The sequence below is a fragment of the Octopus bimaculoides genome, chromosome 2, assembly GCF_046866305.1.
Source record: "Octopus bimaculoides isolate indiv1 chromosome 2, ASM4686630v1, whole genome shotgun sequence".
In the NCBI taxonomy this organism is placed as follows: domain Eukaryota; kingdom Metazoa; phylum Mollusca; class Cephalopoda; order Octopoda; family Octopodidae; genus Octopus; species Octopus bimaculoides.
Window position 1 is genome coordinate 5,989,808 of NC_142929.1, and position 23,369 is coordinate 6,013,176.

Genomic DNA, 23,369 nt, shown 5'->3' on the forward strand with positions numbered 1-23,369 from the left:
ACCTCGGTGGAATTTGAACTCAGAACGTAAAGACAGACGAAATATCGCTAAGCATTTCGTCCGGAGTGCTAACTTTTCTGCCAGCTCGCCGCCTTACGCCCCGATAATTTCATTAAAAATATTCAGAAGTAAGCGCTGCGACATTAGTTGTCTTTGCGTAACCCCACCCCGCCCAATGCTTTTTCAGTAACTTTTGGCTGTTTTGGCATTTCCGTCATATCAGATAGCCGTCTCCTACAGAACAAATGATTTGATTGTTTGTAACTTTTGGGCTAATATGTTACTTGTTAGCTGAATATATTTTTTTCTTCTTGTGGGACTGCAAGTTGTTACTAAACGCGGATTTTCTTTTTACAAGGAAGTTGAATTAATTTCAAGAATCTAGATAAACACGAAAGACTAGTTTGACCAATTTTTGTTCTTATTATATGTAATGGCTTAAAAGGGCGGCGAGCTGGCGGAATTTTTAGCATGCCAGACGAAATGCTGCCAAGTATGTCATCCGTTTTTCCTTTCTGAGTTCATATTCCGTTGAGTTTGGTTTTGGTTTTCATCCGTTCGAGGTGGATAAATTTAATACCAGTTGAGCAATGGGGTCGATCAAATCGTCCTACTTCCTCTCCCAAAAGAGCTGGCCTTGTGCCAAAATTTGAAACCAATATATGTTATGGTTTCATCCTCCTCCTTCGATCACCCTATGGTTTGTCGGAATTCCATTAACAATCTCTTTCCACACTACACGGTCCTACATTGCTGTGTTCAGGTCTCTAATATCCAGCCCTGAATCCCGAGATATAGTATCTGGAAATGTCAGTTTTCTGGAGAAAACACTTCCGGTGGGATGCCATAGGAGCAGGGATGAGACAACCTCTTTCTCTGCTCGATGACAGAGGCCAGCAAATTGTAGCCGTTTCCGCTTTAGCTTGAGGGATATTGGTATCAGATTTCCGTAGATGGTACTAAGTGTTGGGTGTGATCTCCAACTGATGTTCTGTACCTTTCTGAGTAGGTTGGTATATGTTCCATCTAGCTGTTTTTCTAAGAGAGCCAATGTCTTTGATCCATAGAGAAGGACTGGCTCAATCAGTGTTTCTAAATATCTGAACTTTTAACGTAGGTGGAAGGCTTGAATGCCAGATCTTATCAAGTCTGTTACATGCATTCCATGCAAGAGCTTTGCGGATGCGAAAGTCCTTTTGGGAGTCTACTATGTGTGATCCAAGATATTTGAAGTCGTCAACGTTTTTGATTGATATATTATTGAGCGATTTAAGTTCAGTTAACTTGGCGGAAGTCGTAATAAACTCGTTGCAGTAAAAGCTGACCTGGTTTTCTGCTTTCTTCAGTGCTTGCAACAAAAATTCTGCATCTTTAATACAATGGGATATCAAGGCAAGACCGTCAGCAAAGTAAAGATCAGTGAAATATTGTGCACAATGCCAACTGCTCTGGCGGGGTTTCAAAAGGAGTCCCTTTTCCTTCATACCGTTTTGGGAAATGCGCAGAACATAGTCGAGAGCAATGATGAACAAGAAAGGAACGAATGTGTCACCTTGAAGAACAACTGCTTCAACTTCAAAGGAATCAGCCTCTCCATCAGAGGATATAAATGTGGCAGTGGTGTTTGTGTGCAGCGTTCTGGTAGCATCAACAATCCTGGGAGGAATACCACAGAGTGCAAGGATTTTAAACATAAGATCTCTGTTGATGGAATCAAATGCTTTGCGGAAGTCTTCAAAACAAACTGTGACACTCTTGGTAAACTTTTTCATTTCTTCCAGGATGCGACGGATAGAGAAGGATTTGAGCAGTTGTTGACTGGCTCCTTCTAAATCCATTCTGATTCTTACGAAGAAGTGGATCGAGCATAGGTACAATCCTATTAAGCAGAAATTTGTTATAAACTTTTGCTGCAATTGGGATCAGAGTAATGCCTTTATAATTTGCTGCACTTGTTAGATCACTTTTTGTTTGGGACAGGGATAATTCCACCCTTCAACCAAGCTGATGGAAGCAAAGGATGTGCAGAAACCTAGTAATCATGAAATATTAGATCTTTCCACAGTAATGTTGCTATGTTATCGAGTCCTGGACATTTATTGTCAGCAAAACTACAGAGAGCTACTTTGAGCTCATCCAATGTGAAAAGGTCTGTGTTGATGTCTAATACATTAGATATTTGGTGTAGAGGAAGTGGAAGACCGCTAGTTTGTGGTGGTTCTCCAAGAAGTTTCTGAAAGCCGTCAAACCAGTTTGCCTTGCACTTCTCAGAGGAACCACCTTTAAGTCTGATGGATGGCTGAAATTTTTTTCCAGTCAGTGTGTTTATTAATTTCCATACTGCAGCATGTTGTTTTGCAGTATGCAAGTTTGCAATTTTGTTAATCTCAGCTAGAATGTAATCTGTTTCTACATTGGCATATGCCTCACCTAGTGTTCCTTGAGCTTTGGAAGCATCTTTGAAGTTATTTTTAGTATAAAAGCACTAAGATAAATATAAACAGTCAGTTCACAACAATTGGACGAACAGATAAAGACTGAAACTACGTAGGTTTAACCACACCCTTCATAAAGAATGTAATAATTAGAAAAACTGTATCAAAACACATAAATTTATACTCAAGTTCACTAATACATCAACTAACCAACAAACTAATGGCCTTCGGATCAGACGGTGGCGATCTGATAGGCTCGTTAGCACGCAGGGAAAAAATGATTAGCAGCATTTCGTTTGTCTCTGTGTTCTGAGCTCAAATCCCACCGAGGACTTCTTTGCCTTTCATCTTCTCGGGATCGATAAAATAAATACCAGTTGAACAATGGGCGTGATGTAATCGACTTAGTTCCTTCCCCGAAATCCCTTGGGTTAAAATGAGTCCCTTCCCTGAAATCGCTGGCGTTGGGTCAAAATTTGAAACGGATATCTTCGGTTGACAGATTTTTTCATGAATAATGCGGGTTTTTTTATACTTCTTTTATTTTTCAAAAGCAAAGTTCGTTTTAAATCTAAAATATGCTATCCTTCCTTTTCTACAATACTCTTCTTTCCATCTGGTAGACTTGCAAGATCCCTCTTCCAAAATTCACTTGTCCACGATGAAAAATACTCGTTCAGTACTGATCTGGCCTCGTCTACAGAATTCAAATTTTTTCCGTCCAAATGATTTTGAAGACTGCGGAATAAATGGGGCAATGTAGGGCGAATATGGTGCGTAGGGCATCGTTTTTCATCTGAACTGCTCCAGCCTTTGAAATGTCATCCTCGCCGTATGTGGAAGAACACCTTTCGTCTTGAAACCAAAGATGGTCATTTTTCCGATGGCATGCATGGTTGAATGGTTGAATGACCAAATTCAAGCTTCTCTGCTAGTTCCTCAACAGTTACGATGGGATTTCATTCCATCAGGGTTTGCAGGACGTCCTCGTCGAGTTCTACAGATCCTCCAAGACGAGGCTCGTTTTCTAGGCTCTAATTTTCGGTTCGGAATTTCTGGAACCCCTGTTCACACCGGCGTACACTTATGGCCCGATCCCCATATACTGCATTAATATTCCTCGCACTTTCCGTTGCGTTGTTGCTTTATTGATCTCACAAAGCAAAATATGCCGAATATGCTCCTTTGTCACTTCCAATATAGCTTCGAAAAAAAAAAAAAAAACTTAAAATCGAAATGCACACTTCAAAACTTGCACTAAGAATAAGTAGGATGTAAAATTACTACCTGCTTTTATAGCAAGTTGATGCAGGTAGTTTATCCCATCCCCCTCCGACTTTTAGTTCATGCAATTGATAAAACAACATTATTTATAGGATGACCAAATATATACTAGACTGGAGTGAGATAAGTCTATCGGCGAAAACAGTTGTTAACCAGATACAATAACAATTAATGAAATGAATGCAAGAAATATATCATTTACATATTTAGTGAGGCATCCAATTAGAATGGCTCGGATTCCAGAGGTAAAACAACCACAACACGTTATGGTTATTTTGCAGTTACTTACTGGCAATTTATCGCATTTAATCTATAGTATGGCTGTGCGATGACGTAATAAGTAGTTGTAGTAGTAGTAGTAGTAGTAGTAGTAGTAGTAGTAGTAGTAGTAGTAGTAGTTGTAATAATAGTAGTAGTAGCAGCAGAAACAGTAACAGCAGTAGCAGCAGACGTAGAAGTAATAGTAGTAGTAATTGTAGTAAAAGTAGTAAGTAGCAGTAATAATAGTAGTTGTAGTAGTAGTAGCAGCAGTATTTGTAGCAGTATTAGTTGTAATAGTAGTAGTAGTGGTAGTGGCAATAATAGTAGTAGTAGTAGCAGCAGTAGTAGTCGTAGTAGTAACAGCAGCAGTAACAGTAGTAGTAGTAGTAGTAGTAGTAGTAGTAGTAGTAGTAGTAGTAGTAGTAGTAGTAATGGTAGTAGTAGTAGTAGTAGTAGTAGTAGTAGTAGTAGTAGTAGTAGTGGTAGTAGTAGTAGTACCTTGACGAATGTATAAGAAATCGATTTACGCAGCCAGAGAACTTAGTTTTCACTTAGTTCCCAACCTTTTCACAACCAAAGACCCCTTTTATTCAAATGAGTGTTTTTTTTTTGAACGGATCCCAGTATATTGAAAGGTCTGTCAGTTTAACATGATGAAGGACCCCCCAGTACTACCTTTGCGGACCACAGGTTGGGAACCACTGACATAGGGTCTTCGCGCTTGGCTATATTCCACAGTGATTTACAACTTTGAGAAAGATGGTTGTTCTGTGTCAGGTGAGTTTATGCAGGCCAATGAGAGAATCAGAATCTAACAGACTAGTTCCCAAAATGTGGTCAGCGGGCACCTGGTGGTCCGCAAATGTCGTTCTGGGAGTTCTTGAACTAAATTCAAAACTTCACACACACACACACACACACACACACACACACACACACACACACACACACACACACACACACACACACACACATATATATATATACGCCAAACACACATACAAGACTGGAGATGAAGAAAAAAGGTTGGTCATTCCCCTAACATTCTGTCTAAACACTTAAATATGATTTCTCATGAAGCTTTGACTAAGCAATACACGCTTTCTCCCATCAAATACTGTCTACAAATTCTTTCACTATATATGCTTATATACAATCACGATTTTTCATGAACTTATAGCAGACAAGTGTGGTTGTGTGGTAAGAAGCTTCCTTCGCAAACACATGGTTCCGGGTTCAGTCCCACTGCATGGCACATATGGTCGTGATGCGTGAGCCAGGTGTACCATTATCAGACGGGTAATCATGATGGGTATATTGGGTTTCGTATATGTCTCTTTGATGGCATGCGCTGCTCTCTCAATAATAATAATAATAATAATTATAATCTTTTCTATTATTGGCACAAGGCCTGAAATCTAGGGGAGAGGATAGTCGATTACATCGACCACAATGCGTAACCGGTACTTATTTAATCGACCCCAAAAGGATGAAGGGCAAAGTCGACCTCGGCGGAATTTGAACTCAAAGCGTAGCAGCAGGCGAAAATGACGCTAAGCATTTGCCCGGCGTGCTAACGATTCTGCCAGCTCGCCGCCTTTGTTGTTGTTGTTGTTGTTGTCGTTGTTGTTGTCGTCGTTGTTGTTGTTGTTGTTGTTGTTGTTGTTGTTGTTGTTGTTGTTGTTGTTGTTGTTGTTGTTGTTGTTGTTGTTGTTGTCGTCGTCGTCGTCGTCGTCGTCGTCGTCGTCGTCGTCGTCGTCGTCGTCGTCGTCGTCGTCGTCGTCGTCGTCGTCGTCGTCGTCGTCGTCGTCGTCGTCGTCGTCGTCGTCGTCGTCGTCGTCGTCGTCGTCGTCGTCGTCGTCGTCGTCGTCGTCGTCGTCGTCGTCGTCGTCGTCGTCGTCGTCGTCGTCGTCGTCGTCGTCGTCGTCGTCGTCGTCGTCGTCGATGATGATGATGATGATGATGATGATGATGATGATGATGATGATGATGATGATGATGATGATGATGATGATGATGATGATGATGATGATGATGATGATGATGATGATGATGATGATGATGATGATGATGATGATGATGATGATGATGATGATGATGATGATGATGATGATGATGATGATGATGATGATGATGATGATGATGATGATGATGATGATGATGATGATGATGATGATGATGATGATGATGATGATGATGATGATGATGATGATGATGATGATGATGATGATGATGATGATGGCGCTGCACTGGATAGTGTGCGAAAAACGGGGGCTAGAGAGAGGTAAGACGTGGTGTGAGCACAAAGTATAGAGAGTGGCGGAGTCGGAGACCTGCAACATCCTCTGGGAATTCTCAATTCAAACATATTAGGTACTAGTGTATCTCAGGTGCTAACGCATAACAGACCGGACCTAGTGCGGTGGACAAGATGTGCTATATAGTTGATGTTGCGTGCCCACTTGACCCACGAGTAGTCAATAATGAAGGCGAAAAGATAGATATGTACAATCCCCTTGAGTATGAAATAGCCCGGCTTTGGAAAATAAGATAGTGCCAATTATTGTTGGGTCCTTGGGGACATTATCAGAATGTATTAAGAGGGATATAAAAGAAATCGAAATAGACAACATGGTGCTGTAGGCTGCAAGCAGTAAGACCTCTTACTCATGCAAGACTCCAAGAGTTCCAATAAAACCCGAGAGAAAAAGAATAGATGATAATAACACGCAATAAATCACAAATAAACAACAACAACATAAACAATAATCCTTTCTGATAACGGTACAAAGCCTAAAATTTTAAGTCGATTACATTGAACCAATGTTCGACTGGTACTAATTTTATCAATCTCGAAAGGACGAAAGGCAAAGTCGATCTCAACAATAATAATAATAATGATGATGATAATAATGATAATAATAATAAAATAATAATAACCGACTCTTTATTTGTCCCAAGAGCGACGAATGGGGAGACGTTCGTTTTAAGGTAATTGATATTTTTATCTAGTGAGTGAAAATAAATAATTCAATGTATATATATATATATATATATATATATATATATATATATATATATATATATATATATATATATATATATATATATATATATATATATATATATATTTACATTTACATGCGTTAAAGAGAAAAAACTTAAATATTCAAATGTAAAAAATATGTAATGAATATGTCTGAAAAGGGGACATTGACCTAGAGTAAAATGGGGGCACCCCCAAGAATTCCTAAACAATAACGATAATAATAGAAATATGGGTAATTTGTTTTAAGATCTGGAAAAAATGTGGGAAGGCTGTAAAGCAAGATAGTAAGGGGAGGAGGAGACTACAACAGTTATGGCAATTTGATTGAGAAAACTATTCTCAGACATTTAGTTCGAGAGGCTGTTGTCTTTACATGTTTCTACTTTTCTACTCTAGGTACAAGGCTCGAAATTTTGCGCGAGGGGGACAGTCGATTAGATCGATCCCAGTACGCTACTGGTACTTAATTTATCGACCCCGGAAGGATGAAAGGCAAATCTGAACTCAGAACGTAAAGACAGACGAAATACTGCTAAGCAGTTCGTCCGGCGTGCTAACGTCTCTTATTTCTTTATTGCCCACCAGAGGCTAAACATAGAGGTGACAAACAAGGACCGATTATATCGACTCCAGTGTGTAACTGGTACTTATTTCATCGACCCCGAAAGGATGAAAGGTAAAGTTGACTTCGGCAGAATTTGAACTCAGAACATAACAGCAGACCAAATGCTCTTAAGCATTGTGCCCGGCGTGCTAACGTTTCTGCCGGCTCACCGCCTTCTTGACATGTTTCTACTGACACATCATATACATACAGAGATAGAAAGTTGTCAACACATACACACGTGCATACACACGTGCATACACACGTACATACACATTCATTTACACACACTTACTCACACACATATATGCACAACACTTATGATACCTGTTGACAAATCGGGCGCTCTTGTTAAATATCCCTCGAAGCAAAATAAAGTTGTACTTCATGTGTGTACTTTTTTCTTTTCGTATGTGTGTAACATACATACATGCATACATACATACATACATACATACATACATACATACATACATACATACATACATATCCAATCCATCACGGGAACTGTAAGAATCTGTAAAACTTTCCAGAAGTTCATCATTTAAATATATGTGAGCACTAGCTTAAGAGCCGCCCCCGGACAGCTTTTAAACTAGTGTGTAGCTTTTGAGCAACTGAGTCTGAATGAGAAGATCTGCAAACAGATCTCTTACCTGTTTCGGAGAATTTCTTGCAATCGCTTCCTTCAGAGTCCATATCCCGAGGATGATCCGATTCGTTGCCAAAAAAATCATGTAAAAGAAATCGCAGCGTTTTAAGTAAGCTTAATCTCGATGGCATTAGCTCCGATATCGGAAGTGCTGTGGGAATCAAATGTGCAGTCCTGTGGGAATCAAATGTGCAGTCCTGTGGGAATCAAACAATCGCTGTAATGAAAACATAGGAATCCAAAATTTCAGAATTGCAAGTCCGGATTCGGCCTGGAATGTTTGTAATTTACTCACGGAATCAGCCTGATTCCAAAATGGTATGATATGTTGGGTCACGGCCTCTAGGAGTAAAGTTGAAAAAGTGTGACACACTGACATTCACATTTATTATATTAGATATGTTTAATTTTGGGGAAACTATATTTCATTAAAATGCATTTTATATATACATGTGTGTGTGTACATGTATATGTTTATATGTATACACACACATAAACACACACACATATGTAGTAAAGAAAGCAAAAAATAAAACAAAAATAATAGAGTTCAGTAGTTGGTTCAGTATGCTGGCCACAGGAATTTCTGTCCTAGTTGTACATATTCTCCGTCTTTCTCTCACATAGCCATTCTCTCTCTCTCTCTCTCTCTCTCTCTCTCTCTCTCTCTCTCTCTCTGTGTCTCCCTCTCTCTTCCTCTCTCCTATTATTACTCCCATTGCCACGATCAACACCACTACTTTTAATAAAACATCATCAACTCTCCCTAAATTTCTTTGTCTCTCTTTCTCTCCCTCTCCTTTTCTTTCTTTCTCTCTTTCTTCCTGTATGTCCTCGTTACCAACTTCACCGTCTTTATGCCTACTATTATTCTCACCCCATCACGAGGAAGTGTTATTGAGTAGTGAGAGAGGGGCGTCTAAGTGTGACACACTAACACACAAAAATTATGTTCCCCATTTATTATATTAGATGTCTAGATATGCAACTATATGCACGAGAATACATATATAAAGCAAAACATACAAATCTGCACACATACATACATACATACATACAAAAATACTCTGTCGTTGATGTTGAAATTCCAATGAAGGAGCCATGAATCTCGGTTAGAAACCGGCTCTTCCTCTATTGGCAAGATATCTTGAAATAAAACCGAACAATGACATACATGCATACGTACTTTAATAAATGTCTAAGTGACAATGTGGATAAGCATTGATTTTCAGAAAAATAAATCCACCAACTAACTCGCACAAATACAATCTGTAATCTATACAGTAAAACTATGCAAGACTTTTCTCAAGTTTAATATGTGACATTGTTTTTATTATTTATATTCCAGCGATGGAGCTTTGTATCTTTGTTAGAAACCAGCTATTTTATCTGCGGAGGCATTTGGATAATTAAAAACAAAAGACAACATACATACACGCATGTATATATGATATACAGAAAATACATCATGCGTATGTACATATACATAAGTATATGAGTCTATCTATATAGATATATGCACACATTCGTATATGTACATATATGAAAGTGTGCATATAAATATCTATCTATCTATCTATCTATCTATCTATCTATCTATCTATTTTATAATTATATACATAATTATAACAAGGGGTCGACTTTATGCCTCTCCACGCACTGTAAGAAATAGACGCTAAAGTCTTTTTTACTACCTTAAAATCTCCGAGGATAACACACTTTATTGTAGGCAAGCAAAAGAAGAATAATGAATCAACAGGGCTGATTAACTATGGACGTGTTTCGAACTTAAAGTAAAAGATAATTTTACTCATTGTTACTCTTCAGCATAGTATTTCGTATAAGTTCACGACTATTTCAAAACATGCACGCAATCAGCATCATCGTATGTCCAATATCTATCCACACTCGTAAAAATATACTGCCAAGTATAATTCATATCCTTTTTTTTATATATATATACTCACGTGTATGTTAAGATCTAGACCGCAGTAAATGTAGTTTCGATCATGGAGTGAATTTATTCAAATATTATTTTTATAATAAAGGGTAAAATCCATAATAATTTTACCCTTTATAATTAAACTATCTATCTATCTATCTATCTATCTATCTATCTATCTATCTATCTATCTATCTATCCATCTATACAAATACATATACACGTGCACATATATGTATGTAAATAAATATATTTATATATACATATCATATATTTACAGACGTGCATTCTCCTATAACTACACACAAATATACATACATACATACATACATACATACCTACATACATACATACATACATACATATACTCATATTCCGATTGTCTACAGTTACTTATGTAGAGGAAACTAAAATTTGATTCGATAACAATTGGTGGCCAGATAAAACTACGTAGTTAAGTGGATGTTATAAATATCAGCAGGTACCAGCGGCGTCGCCATTGGTTATGCACCAGTACGAGCCATTATCAGCAGACGTCATGCAAGTAAGAAAGGAAATCCCTTAGAACAAATAAAAAAAAAAAGAAGAAAAAAAAAATATATATAAATTTAAGAGGCAAGTATTTAGGTTAAGAATACGGATCTGAAACTGTTATCAATAGAAGGTTTATAAACTAAATCTCATCTCCTTTCTGACTACTTTATTTGATAGATACAACACCACCACCTCTCTAATTGACCGACTTCTGATAAAAACCAGATTCTCAACCGTAACAATATACGAATAGTGATTTCACTTTTGGTGATTAGTAATGTATTCTTAAAATCGTGCCCTAAAAGTATCATATTAGGCATAGTAGGGAAAAATGAAGAAAAGAGACATAAAACTGCAACTGATGGCGCCAACTTATTTTGCATTGAGAGCTCACGTGATAGCTTTAATAAATCACGTGATCAAATTAATAGCGCAATTTTTTTCTTTCCCAACCCTAATATCAGTTTGTTAAACATGCTATGAGTTATTTTCAAATAATTACTGGCTACTGCGAACAGACTCACCAATCAATAAATTCTTTGAAAGAATGCCGAAATTTCAAAGATAATATCTCACGGTGCAACATTCTCATCTTTTTCATCTAAAGTAACATGGCTTCAGTTTAGTAAACACATCTCACGACAAATTCTACACTCGTTTACCTGTCTCGCAATCTACGGTTATGCCCGAAATATCAACCCTGTTAAGCTAGTGATAACATTTATTTGATAATGTTAATAAGGTTCTACCTGAGCTTATCCATGGTGTGTTCGTTCATATGTTTGAGATTCCCAGACCGTTATCCTCATGCAAGGTGGAATTGCGATGTGTGTAATCTTTTAGAACATCTTGGATAAATAACCCAAGGCCAATGCCCTCATCTTGGGTAAACAACACAACAAGGCCAAGGCCCTCATCTTGGATAAATAACCCAACAAGGCCAAGGCCCTCATCTTGGATAAATAATCCAACAAGGCCAAGGCTCTCATCTCCATGGACATAACGAACAAAGAGTAATTTTTTTCTTACCAGAATAGAATCATTGTGAAACGAGTTGATATCGTGATCACCAATTCGAAAGAGTTGTCTATAGACAGTAAAAAAAAACATTAAGAGGAATTTCGATAGTGTAAAGTAGAAATTCATGCTATCGAGCTGAGAAAACTTTTGTTCTCGTGCGAAACCACTTGATTCTCACAGCACTGCAATCTCATTGAGTAAGCCCATAGCACTTCTGATATCGGAGCTAATGCCATCGGGATTAAGCTTACTTAAAACACTTATTTCGCTCTTGAGAAAAATTGTTTAACCTTCATTTAGAAATTGAAGGGTGGAAAGCTTGTGGTCCTTAAGCGTGATGTAGTTGGGATGGCGAGGCGGTACCCACAATCCTCTATTTTCAGGAAGGTAGCTTGCTCTTTCACTTCAATGTTTATTTCATTTCGTCTTGAGACTCTGGCTTTCTTTTATGTTCTAGTAACTCCATTTGCAAAGATTTCTTTATGTATGGAAGTGTTTGTTTCAAATATGTTCTTTCTGTTGCCATCAAGAACATATATGATAATTGATTATCTAAATTGTTTCAAACTACTGTTGAAAGAGTTTAGGACGTGGTTAGAAGAATCTTACCTTTTTGATGTATCGTCTGTTGGACTGTTATAACGCCACTCCGGTATAACAGCATAGTTAGACAAGTAGGAACGCGACTATGTATATGACCGTCTACCCAACTGACACTCTCCTCGAGTACCAGTTGAGCATTGAGATCGATGTAATCGACTTAACACCTCCCCACAAATTGCTGTCCTTGTGCCAAAATTTGAAACCATTATTAAAGGCAGTCAGCTAGTAAAGTTACAAACGCGCCGGAGGGAAATGCTTCGAATAATCTCTCAGAGCTCCTTACGCTCCGAGTTCAAATTCAGCCGAAATCAACTTTCTCTTGTATCTTTTCGGAATCGATAAAAAGAAGTTCCAGTCGAGCACTGGGGGTCAATGTAATCGACTGACCTCCTCCCTGTGAAATTGCAGACTTTGTACCTAGAGTAGAAAGAATTATGGCGAGCTGGCAGAGTCGTTAGTACATTGGACAAAATGCTTAGAGGTATTTCGACGGTTGCTACGTTCTGAGTTCAAATTCCACCGAAGTCGAATTTGCCTTTCATCCTATCGGGAGTCAATAAATTAAGTACCAGTTACGTACTGGGGTCGATGTAATCGACTAGTCTCCTCCCCCAAATTTCAGGCCTTGTGTCTAGAGTAGAAAAGATTATTATGGCTGACCGAAAAGTAAACGCATCGGAGAAAATGCTGAACGGCATTTCTTCCTGCTCTTCATGTTCTGAGCTCAAATCCCATAGAGGTCAACATTACCTTTAATCCTTTAGAGGTCGATAAAATAAAGCACCAGTCGCATAACGGGGTCGATGCAATCGACTGACTCTTCCCCAAATTACTGGCCTTGTGCCAAAATTTGAAACAATTATGATCGTTGTCGTTAATTTGGTCTGTAACATATAGTAACAAAATACGTAATAATTCAGTAATTAATGGAATAGATTACAGGAACAATTTTGTTAATTACTCTTGTTAACATAATATTTTGTATCATCAAGTCCCAGTTTTTGAAATGTCAGTTTTTAAAGGCAATGGTCTCAAAGTTAATTGTATTATTATTGTTGTTGTTGTTGTTGTTGTTATTGTCAAGGCGGCGAGCTGGCAGAATCGCTAGCATGTCGGGCGGAATGCTTAGCGGTATTTCGCCCGTCGCTACGTTCTGAGTTCAAATTCCGCCGAGGTCGACTTTGTCTTTCACCCTTTCGGGGTCGATAAATTAAGTACCAGTGAAACACTGGAGTCTATGTAATCGACTTAATCCCCTCCTCTAAGCTGCCCTTGTGGTAAAAATTTGAAATCATTGTTATCATTATTATTATTTCACCATTTCAGTAATGTTATTTAATTATGATGGTATTACATCATCATCTTTATTCGGTTATTTTAATAAATCAAGAGATATGCTTTAGAAAGTTACTCCATCGATGCTCTTTATTGCTGATCAAAACCTCACATCACTTCAGATTCTTTTGATAAAGCGTCATCGATTTAATACTCATTGCTGTCTACTCCAAATTAAAACTAAACTATATTTACAGAAAGTTAGATTCGTGCAAACTAATCATTGACACGAATAGATTAAATGACGGAGACATTTCAATTTTGTAATTAATTCTTCCTGTTTTCCGCTTCTCTCTCATAAAATGTATGGAGTCTGTGTTTAACAAGATAAAAAAATGTTCAAAATATAATGAACGTGCGCAAGTAGATATTCTGAGACATTAGACCTTTAGACTAATTAATTAACAATATGTTTTGAAGTAGTATATAATTGTTTTTTCTTTTTTCAGAGTAACTCGAAGTATAATGTAATGTATGCTTTGAGTTCATCTTAATTGTTACCCTGCGCGCGTAAGCGAATGCAGAGTATTGTAATTGCTCGTCTTTGTCTGTTTGTCTTTGTTTGCAGTGGATGCGCAATGGCCCAGTGGTTAGGGCAGCGGGCTCGCGGTCGTAGGATCGCGGTTTCGATTCCCAGACCGGGCGTTGTGAGTGTTTATTGAGCGAAAACACCTAAAGTTCCACGAGGCTCCAGCAGGGGGTGGGGTGGCGAACCCTGCTGTATTCTTTCATCACAACTTTCTCTTACTGTTTCTGTTGTGCCTGTATTTCAAAGGGTCAACCTTGCCACACTCTGTGTGACGCTGAATCTCCCCCGCGAACTACGTTAAGGGTACACGTGTCTGTGGAGTACTCAGCCACTTGTACGTTAATTTCACGAGCAGGCTGTTCTGTTGATCAGATCAAGAGGAACCCTCATCGTCGTAACCAACGGAGTGCCAAGAAGAAAGTGTGTTTGCAAAATTTGTTTGAAAACGGCTGAACGGATTTTCCCCACATTTGGCAGGCATACTTATTGGGATTAATGGCTCCAAATGATGTACATTTGGTTTGATAATCTTTTAAAAAACAAAATCAAACTTTCCCGATAAGCAAGTGGTCATATTATTTTATTCACTTTTTTTATCATATGAATCGACTCTCGTCTGCGTGTGTATAGATCATGGTGTACCTATGTGCATAGACACGTGTGCGTACATATATACATAAATACATACATAGATATGCGACTCTGTGTGTGCGTAGACTGATGGATGCGAGGGCTTCGTTTATTAACGAGTTGATTTCTAAACTTCACCGGAGTGTAAATGCCTATAATAGTATTACTTGCTTATAAAAAAAATGTATTCACTTGTGTCTGGGGAGAGTCATTCTCTTTTAGTGCCTTATAATTTAACACACTTACCGGTAAAATTTCCACTCATTTATGTGTGTTTCCTTAGGCTAAATAACAATAAAATTCGTCCTATCCTGTGACTGCCACATTATGTTGGCAAAAATTCATTACCTTATGGTGCTGTTATTGTATATTTCTCTGAGAGATTTAGAAATAATAAAATTTCTGTGTTGTCGATCAGTGACTGTGTGTCACTTTGAAATCTATATATTTCGACAGCAGTTCAGTGGCGACATCTAGCCAACCAAGCTACTTCACGCTGATAAAGCGCAATAACCCAGAAACCGATCCGTGGATGCGAAGTTGTGCTGGATGGAGCTGCTAATCTCCCCTGTTCGAAAATATAAAGACAAAATTCTTTGTGTCGTATAGCCAGCTGGAAACTATATTTCCTTGGGCTAAATAACAGTAACATTCGTCCCATCCTGGGACTGCCACATTATGTTGGCAAAAATTCATTACTTTATGGTGATGTTACAGTATATCTCTCTTTGAGAGATTTAGAAATAATAAAATTTCTGTTATATATATATTACATATATACATACATAAATCAAAATAAGGAACAAGGATATTCTTGCTGGATATCCTTGTTGCTTATTTTTATTTTAATCACCTTGTTTTGAAATTGCATCGATAATACCGTACTAAATGCTGGTGCCTCAACTTAAGTACCATATTAATCTGAATCTAAATTTTTGCTGAACTCATCTACCATACACATACATATATAGCTGATACTAAGAATTTTAGCTGACGTCAGCACTTATTTACTTCTGAAGTTTGGTACTTATTCTATCGATCTCTTTTACCGAACTGTTAAGTTATGGAGACGTAAACACAGCAGCACTGTTTGTAAAGCGGTAAAGCAGTGATGCGGGGGAGGGGGACAAACGCAGACACACAAACACATCCAGTCTTCCCTGTCTGGTCTTAAGTAATATCAAGTAGTTTAGTTGGCCCTCGTTACGGATAATAGTAGCATAGCGAAAATCGATGTAAGATTTCTCGCCGGGTTTCAAATCCTCCTGACTTATTACAGAAACTATGGGAATTATCCAAGAGGCTGACAGGATTTTCTGACGCTTTGTGTTCCCCTACGCCACTGGTACCGCTGTCACCTTTGTAAATGAGGTCGATTCAATTGTTAGTAGCCTCGTCATCACAAGTATCTGGCCTTATCTCAATGTAGGGTACCATTATCGTCCTAATAAAATTTATAATCAATTTTGTTATTGTTATTGTAATTTTTGCCACTGTCGTGTTAGTCATCATCATCATCATCATCATCATCATCATCATCATCATCATCATCATCATCATCACCATCATCATCATCATCATCATCATCATTTTCATCATCATCATTTTCATCATCGTTATTGAAAATTAGCCAAATAGCTAAAGGAAACGGAAGAAGAAAATTGTGTGATTTTCCGGAGAGAATAAAAAAAAAAAAGCACAGAACAAAGAGAAGGAGGCGGGGAAAAAAATAAATGAACAAAAGCAAATGAAATTAGAATCTGCAGAACGAATGTTACACGAAGCATTTCTCTCCCATATATGTGAGAAAAACTAGTGAAAATGGAATATTAAGAACAACAGCGTGCCATCTCGTGTCATCAGAATCTGTAAAAGAATTCTAAATTGTTCCATTTCAATATGCGTGTTTAGCTCAGAAGTGTAAGGGAAGATATTTAGTTATGATTTTTTTTCTTTTTTGGTTTGCAAGATTCTTTATGTGAATTCGTGTGTTGAAACATACTTTATAGTGTCTGAGGAGAGTCATGCTGTTTTAATACCTTATTAATTAACATAATTATCGGTTTAATTTCCGCTCATTTACTTACTTATTTAATTTTTTTTTTTTCGAAAATTTTCTTTGATTCTTGCAACCTCTTTAATAGTTGTATGGCTCCTAAAGGCATTAAAATAGAATGACTCAAAGTAGACACACCAAAATAATAATAATAATAATCGTTTCTACTGGAAGCACAAGGCCTCACATTTGGAGGAGGGGTGAGTCGATTACATCCACCCCAGCGCGTAATTGGTACTTAATTTATCGACCCCGAAAAGATGAAAGGCAAAGTTGACCTCAGCGGAATTTTAACTCAGAATATCACGGCAGACGAAATACCGCTAAGTATTTCGCCTGGCGTGCTAAATATTCTGCCAGCTCGCCACCTTAATAATAATAATAATAATAATAGTAATAATAGTAATAATAATAATAATGATAATAATAGTAATAATAATAATAATAATAGTAGTAATAATAATAATAATAATATGTTTTTATATATATGTATGTATGTATGCTTTATCTATCTATCTATCTATCTCTCTTTCTCTATCTATCTATCTATCTATCTATCTATCTACCTATCTATCTATCTATCCATCTATCTATCTATCTATCTACCCATCTATCTATCCATCCATCTATCTATCTACCCATCTATCTATCTATCTACCCATCTATCTATCTATCTATCTATCTATCTATCTACCCATCTATCTAAATGATCGATGGAGAAAAGGCGGCACACATGCTATTTCCTGGCTCTCCTCTCTTGTGAGGTAAATGTGATTGATATCTTACACTTCTGTTTGTTTATGCCTGTAAGAGACCATGGCTAGAGAAAGAATTCCAGAGTAGCTGGGTTTTAAGTAGGGAGTCTCGTTGAAGAGGTATAGTTTTGACCCTCGTCATTCATGACTAGAATTTAATAATTAAAGTTACTGATTTCTCTTCACTACTTGTATAATTTCAATTATAAATTCTTTTGGCTACTTCCGTTAATTTGATAGCACTCGTTTAACTGTAAAGTTTTCATGGGGACAGCGACCTGACAGAATCGCTGGAGTCAATAAGGCGGCGAGATGGCAGAAACGTTAGCACGCCGGGTGAGATCTTTGGCGGTATTTCGTCTGTCTTTACATTCGGAGTTCAAAATTTCACCGAGGTCAACTTTGCTTTCATACTTTCGGGGTCGATAAATTAAGTACCAGTTGAGTACTGGTGTCGATCTAATCGATTTAATCCCTTTGTCTGCCCTTGTTTGTCCCCTCTATGTTTAGCCCCTTGTGGGTAATAAAGAAATAAGAAACGTTAGCACGCCAGGCGAAATGCTTGGCGGTATTTCGTCTGCCGCTACGTTCTGAGTTCAAATTCTGCCGAGGTTTACTTTGCTTTTCATACTTTCGGGGTCGATAAATTAAGTACCAGGTGAGTTTTGGCGTCGATCTAATCGACTGGGCCCTCCCCAAGATTTTGGGCCTTGTGCCTAGAGTAGAAAAAAATCGTTGGAATCAATGGCAAAATATCTCGTGTCATTTATTTTAGGTATTTCCACTTTGAATTCAAATTCTGTTGTGTTCCCCTTTGCCTTTGAAGTTTCCGGGGTTGATAGAATAAAGTAGCTTTCCCGGGTCGTGGAATATTTAGAGGGCCACGAGGTGATTTGTGATATTTGTTTTGGCTATTTGTATCCTGAATTTGTGCATTTGAGTTAATATATCTTTCAATTCCACATCGCACCCGGTGGCTTTTGCAAGTATTTAGCTCAGGTCGCAGGGTCGAGACAACTTCCTTTTCCCGAAGGAAACATTCCAAAGGAGTGCATTTCCATCCATAGCTAACTAGTAAAAAGAACTAGGCAGAAGGCACCCCTGAGTAATTCTTCTGCTTACTGTAGAGTTTGGTGAGTGAGAAGCAATAGAGGCAAAAATTAGAGGTGCGGTTATAACATGTGGATTTAGAAGAAGGTTGTACGCAGTACAAATGGGCAGAACACAGAGTAGCGATAAAAGAATAGAGGGAAGGGGAGAAAGATAGGGAGAGAGAGAGCGGTAGAGAGGGAAGAAGAGTTTATGTTTCATTCGGTAAAATGTGTAAGATCCAACTTAGTTGAGTAGCCTTTCTATGTAATCTAGAATGTTTACCGAATAGTAGCAGCTGCACCTCAAATATGTGGGAAATGTTTAAATGTGGGTTGCACCTGTACTCAACCACAGCTGATTAGATCTCAAATAATTATGACACTGCACTGAAGAGGAAGACTAGTCTTTGAGATGCAATTTTGACAATGGCAATGATGTTCAGGCGTCATACAGAAAATTGCCAGAGCTTGCGAGGCCTAGAATTTTTAATGAGTTTTATGTGTCTAATATGCTTTTAATGAACAGAAGAGTCTGTGGGAAATAACTTTCTCGATAAGCACTCTAATTAGGTTTTAGTTCTTTCGAAGGAGGTTAGTTAGACTTACGTTAACACTGGGGGGGGGGGGGTACTTGTAGTTTGAAAGTTCAACTACCGATGCAATGTATTCCTTGACTTTGTAGCAATTTTAAAAAAATGTAATAACGATTTAGGATATTCTACGGAGTTGAAACAAATTGGAAATAAGACATCATATTGTTTTGGATTAAGTTGTATCTTTCAATACATCTCAACGCTTCTAAAGCAAACTCTGTTTACTTTCATCATAAGTTGATTTTAACGTTAGCGTCTTATAAAGCTAGATTTATAAATCCTAAAATTGCAGCACAGTTAGATACTGAGCAGTTTAGCTTAAAGGTAAAGTATTTGACGCGTAGTCACAGGGATATGAGTTCGAGTCTCCTGGTTGGCCGGTAACGAATTTTTCTGCAATATATGGATAGTTTATCCTGTTCTTGTTATTGTGTTAGTATTATCAAGCGTTTGAGAATAAATTATTTCTGTATCTTTATTAACTTTTAAGATTGTATATCTGCCATAGTTTTGGTCTGCATTTAATGAATGAGACTTCTTTTAGTGAATAACCAAAACATTAAGTACAATCCGTTTAATGCTAAACTACCCTTTGCCATCATTGTAATTATCTTCTACCGTGTCACTCTCAAAGGTTATTCTTTGCCTTTTTCCTCTCTTAAGGCAATTTACTCTCTTGTGCATATATATATTGTATATATTTAAGGTCAAGCGTAACGTTAATGCTTTTATAGCGTTATTTTTATCTCGATTAATTTTATCGGAATCCTACCTTGCTTTACCAGTCACAATATCTGGGATCTATTAAAAAAAATTTTCTATCTATTTATTTCCTGCTATTATTTTCTTTGTATGTCTTACTCATGATCTGTATAGGACTTTCATGTTAACTTGTGTTGACATACTAATTGCATCCTCTAAAATTTGGCTATATATATATATATATATATATATATATATTTATATATATATATATATATATATATATATATATATATATATATATATATATATATACATATGCATATATGTAAACCAGTGCTTTTCGTCCATTTTTTCCCTATGAACCCCTTCGATTCATACTTTTCTCGGGTGAACCCTCATAACCGTTACATGTTTATTAAAAAATCCTATGGTATTTCTGGAATTGTATAAAAAAATTTTGCTAAAATACTTTTTGCATTGTAGAAATATAAGCGATTTATTGCACAAAATGGACTTCGCCACCCAAGAAGTGAGCACGTGACCGATTTTCTTTTTATATCAGCTGGGCATGAACATGTTATTGATTTAGTCTGCAATCATAAGGCGGCGAGCTGGCAGAACCGATAGTACACCATCGTTAGTATTTTATGAGTTAGTGAGTTGGAAACGTATACGCTCTTTGTGGGTACCTTTTTTGTTGTTTACTGAATTGTTGTTGTCTGTTGAACTTGTTGCCGTTTTTTTCTTAGTTTTTTTTTCCCCATTTATGGGTGAAGTCGTGAATAATATGGAAAGTACACCAGTTCAAGCGGGCAGTTATGCTGCGGTGACTGGCAAAAGCCTGTCAGCGGAGGGACTGCAAGTCAGAGAAATTAAATTACAGGAGAAAGACTTCAAAAAATACAATGATTTATTGAGAAAGGAGGGAGATAGGCTGAGGTTGACGCCCCACAAAGAAGTAACAGATAAAACGGAGAAGGTAACAATTGTGTACAGAACATTAAAAATTGCAACAAAAAAGGTGGAAACAACAGCGGTGCAGGAGTTCGAGGAGTGCCTCAGAGAAATTAAAAACGTAGTGACGTTCTACACCAGAGGAAGGAAATACGGCACAGTGGAGGTACGCTTCGTGAGTGAAGAAGAAGTGAGGAAATACTCTACTGTGCCTTTGAGATCAGCGGAGTGGGCACTGCTGCCGACTTACTGTGGCAAACGTGCGGCCAGAGTAAAAATAGGTAAAATTCCCCCAGAAATTGATGAGGCGTGGCTGGCGACAGCCATCCTTTTCAACACAGAGGAGAACACTGAGATAATAAGAATATCAAGAACTACGGAGGTGAACTGGTGGGGGTTTGGACTAGAGGTGTTGGTCTATATAAGCTTGCCAGACCTCCACAAGATTGCGGAGGAACTGATAATGCCGGACGAAGCAAGGTTGAGAATAGTGGTGGAAGGAAGACCGCTGGTATGTTTTCTTTGTGGAGTAAATGGACATATGAAAGCAAGGTGTCCTCAGCAACAAGAAAAGGAAGTAGAACAAGAGAAGCAGGAAGAGGAAGAGGAACAGGAACAAAGAGTGGAGGTACAAATGCAAGTAAGCGAAAAGATAGAAAATGTAGGAGAAAAGTATAGAGTTGGAAAAAGAAGGAAGAAAAGAGAAGAAAACGTGAATTCACCACCCAGAAGTCCACAGGCGAAGAGAAAAAAAAATAGAGAGGAGAATCAATGCGAAAGACCAGAGATTCAAAAGAAAAGAAGATTGCGGAGGAGGAAAGAAGTACGCAGAAAGGAAAGGAAGAGAGAAGAGAGATAGCAACAACTAAGAGTAAGAGAGATACGGAGAAGGATGAGACACCGATACCAGGAAGATGAAGAGAGAATAACGACGGAAAACGAGAGTTGGAACCAAAAGGAAAACACATTCGAACGATGATAAACTATAAAAAGAGTGTAGAGATCGAGAGAAGGATTACAAAAATGAAAAACGGAATCAGATATGAAAGTATATGTATATATATATATATATATATATATATATATATATATATATATATATATATATATATATATATATATATATATATAAGATAATAAGAGTGAAAAAACTACAGAAGGCTTGTGTTATATGGTTAAAGTATATATTTAAATTATGTCAGAAAAATGTTATAAAATTTTTTGGGTATTTAAACATTACATTTGGAGAAATAACCGGTTTCGTGTTGTCTTTTCAAATTTCTCTACTTCATTGTAACATGTGTTCGCTCCATATATATATATATATATATATATATATATATATATAAATATATATATATATATATATATATACGCAGACATACATATGCATGTATATATATATATATATATATACGCACACATACATATGTATATATATATATATATATATATATATATATATATATTGTGTGTGTGTATATAGTTTTATAAAGTAGCTTCAATTTAAAGTAACAGCTATAAAGTTTTGTTCTTTACGTATGAAATTTTCCTCTTCTTTGTTTATACATGCAAACACACACACACACACACACACACACACACACACACACACGCGTGGCCAAACGTTCGAATGCATACATACACAAATGCACGTAATTTTAAGAATATTTCTATCGGAGCTGAAAAATATTTCTTGGAGTTGTGTCTAATTAGTCCAGCGTATATTACAAGTAGCAGTTTTTAATCAACGGCCATGAACTAACAGAAAGGTAACTTCGCCTTCTGCTAACACCTTTTGCGAAACGTGGGTATGTGTTTGCAAAAATAATAATAGTATCGGATATATAATGAGGACTTACGAAAATTCAATAATATACGTTTTCTGAGTTCCTTGGTTGTGTAAGTGTGGCTGTTCGTGAAGCTAGTACTTGAAGGCTGAAATGGTAAAATCCGTCAAAATTAATGACACTATTTGCCTTACTCGCGGTAGAATTATTATTATTCCACCTTCTGTGAGGTGAGGACAGTGTTAGCAATACCTAGAAGAGCGACGTGGCACGCTACTTCGGAAGCTTATTTTTATGAGTGTAATGATTTTCTTCAGGAAATACTTTCCTTCTTGTAAATCACACACTTAAACGACAGCTGTATAATCAACAATTACAATTCTTATCTATTTAGTTAAGGTATTTGAATGCAAGTAACTGCTTCTGAAAATTATTTATTTTAAGCTCATATGAAATGATTGAACTATGGTCTCCATTTTATTATGGACTCGCCGGATATGGAAGGAAGGAGCGCACTACATTTGACCTATATAAGGTTGGTTAAGAA

At 37.3% G+C, this 23,369-nt stretch overlaps 1 long non-coding RNA gene across 2 annotated transcripts in view; it reads right to left on the reverse strand.

Annotated features, from left to right (window-relative positions):
* The window catches only part of LOC149136859 (uncharacterized), a 39,815-nt gene extending 16,707 nt beyond the window's left edge, over window positions 1-23,108 (reverse strand). The window contains exon 1 of one of the 2 annotated variants that reach the window (XR_016237834.1): window positions 22,895-23,108. This is a non-coding gene — a long non-coding RNA (uncharacterized LOC149136859). Of the gene's footprint in view, window positions 1-8,289; window positions 8,799-22,894 lie in introns of those variants that run through there. The other variant, XR_016237833.1, reaches the window with a different exon arrangement.
* Between the last annotated feature and the right edge of the window lie 261 nt (window positions 23,109-23,369).